General features: G+C 43.3%; 1 pseudogene; it reads right to left on the reverse strand.

The window, feature by feature from the left end:
- Positions 1 to 869: 869 nt before the first annotated feature.
- On the reverse strand, positions 870 to 1,617 carry LOC126948103 (peptidyl-prolyl cis-trans isomerase A-like; annotated as a pseudogene).
- Between the last annotated feature and the right edge of the window lie 308 nt (positions 1,618 to 1,925).

Below are 1,925 nucleotides of genomic sequence, written 5' to 3' on the forward strand. Positions count from 1 at the left end.
GCAGGTCATCTGAGCAGAGGTGTGGCCTTTCATCTGAATGCGGATTTTCTGTCTGTGTGGTCCTTGATTGGCTACTTGGATCTTATAACGAATGATAAAAGAATTTTTAAAGTACTTTTTCTTTCCAAAGTTTAGGGCTTTACTGAACTTTAAACTTAGGGCCCTCAGTTTATATTTAGATAAAAAAAGAATTGTGAAGGTAAAGGATCTTTTGTGGCAAAGTGCTTTGAAACCCTGAGATGAAAGGGAACCCGTAAAGAGAAAATAACCTCATTTATTTTTTAAGCAGCATTTTGTTGCGTGTGTGGACAAATGTAATTTGAGGCGGCTTGAATTAAGAGACTCGTCTTCACTCCACTCATAACCCTCCCTGTCTCCAACTGAGTCGAAGGACCTCTTTTTTCTTTCACTTCTCTATTCCTCAAGCCAGAGCTTGTCTGGTAGGGAAGGCAAATTCAGGCTTGTAATCCATCCTCTCCCCCCAGCTCTGACCGCTCCCTGGCTGGGCTTCCACAGGGGCACCCAGTCTCCTATGTGGAAGATCCAAAGTTCTGCACAGAAAGGGAAAAGTGAGATGTGTGGAGTGGGAGACTTGCTTGGCTTTGCTTCCATTACTTTTGAGAACTCTCATTACATTCCTGAGTCCATTGATGCATACGTGGCAAAGCACTCAAAAGCGCTTTGGAGCAAGACTACTATTTAGCCGAGACATACTGGTCCCACCATGCCTATTACTAAAATACTAAAATATTTATATTTTGATTTGTAAATAGCCATTGCCCATGCCTTCACCATTTTCAAATATTTTTAATTGTACCAGTTTTTTTGTGAGCTAGGAGAGGGTTTACCTTTTTTTTTTTTTTTTTTTTGACAATTGTTACTTATTTTTATTTCATAATCATAAACTTAACTCTGCAATCCAGCTAGGCATGGGAGAGAACAAGGAAAACATGGAACCCAAAGGGAACTGCAGGGAGAGCACAAAGATTCTAGGATACTGCGGGGCAAATGGGGTGGAGGGGTGCTCTCCTGAGCTACAGAAGGAATGGTCTGGTGGTTAAGATAAAACACAAGTCAAACTTATTCGAGTTGTCCACAGTCAGCAATGGTGATCTTCTTGCTGGTCTTGCCATTCCTGGACCCAAAGCGCTCCATGGCCTCCACAATATTCATGCCTTCTTTCACTTTGCCAAAGACCACATGCTTGCCCTCCAACCACTCAGTCTTGGCAGTGCAGATGAAAAACTGGGAACCATTTGTGTTGGGTCCAGCATTTGCCATAGACAAGATGCCAGGACCTGTATGCTTTAGGATGAAGTTCTCATCTTCAAATTTCTCCCCATAGATGGACTTGCCACCAGTGCCATTATGGCGTGTGAAGTCACCACCCTGACACATAAACCCTGGAATAATTCTGTGAAAGCAGGAACCCTTATAACCAAATCCTTTCTCTGCAGTGCTCAGAGCACCAAAATTTTCTGCTGTCTTTGGAACCTTGTCTGCAAATAGCTCGAAGGAGACGCGGCCCTAGCGCTCGCCGTCGACGGCAATGTCGAAGAACACGGTAGGGTTGACCATGGCTAGTAGTACAGGACTTTCCTTGGCGGCAGCGTCTGCAAAGCGCGAGGGTTTACCTTCTTAGTTTCACACAGTGTTTAGCGTATCTTGTATATACTAATATGCATATTATGCATAGTATTTGAAATGGATATACTAATTGGTTAGGGGAGGAGAATGGAAAATTCCAGCGGCTTTTTTAGGCTGTCAGGGTAGTGAGAGACCAGCTTGGAGTTTCCCTACGAACTGTATTTGAGTACTTCTAAGAGTGAATTTAGAACTTGAGTTCTCCCATTCATTCTCTTTGCGATTCTGAACCAACGGAGGGTGCACAAAAGGATCAGTGACTGGATAGGAAACAATACCCT

This window comes from Macaca thibetana, chromosome 2, assembly GCF_024542745.1.
Source record: "Macaca thibetana thibetana isolate TM-01 chromosome 2, ASM2454274v1, whole genome shotgun sequence".
NCBI lineage: Eukaryota > Metazoa > Chordata > Mammalia > Primates > Cercopithecidae > Macaca > Macaca thibetana.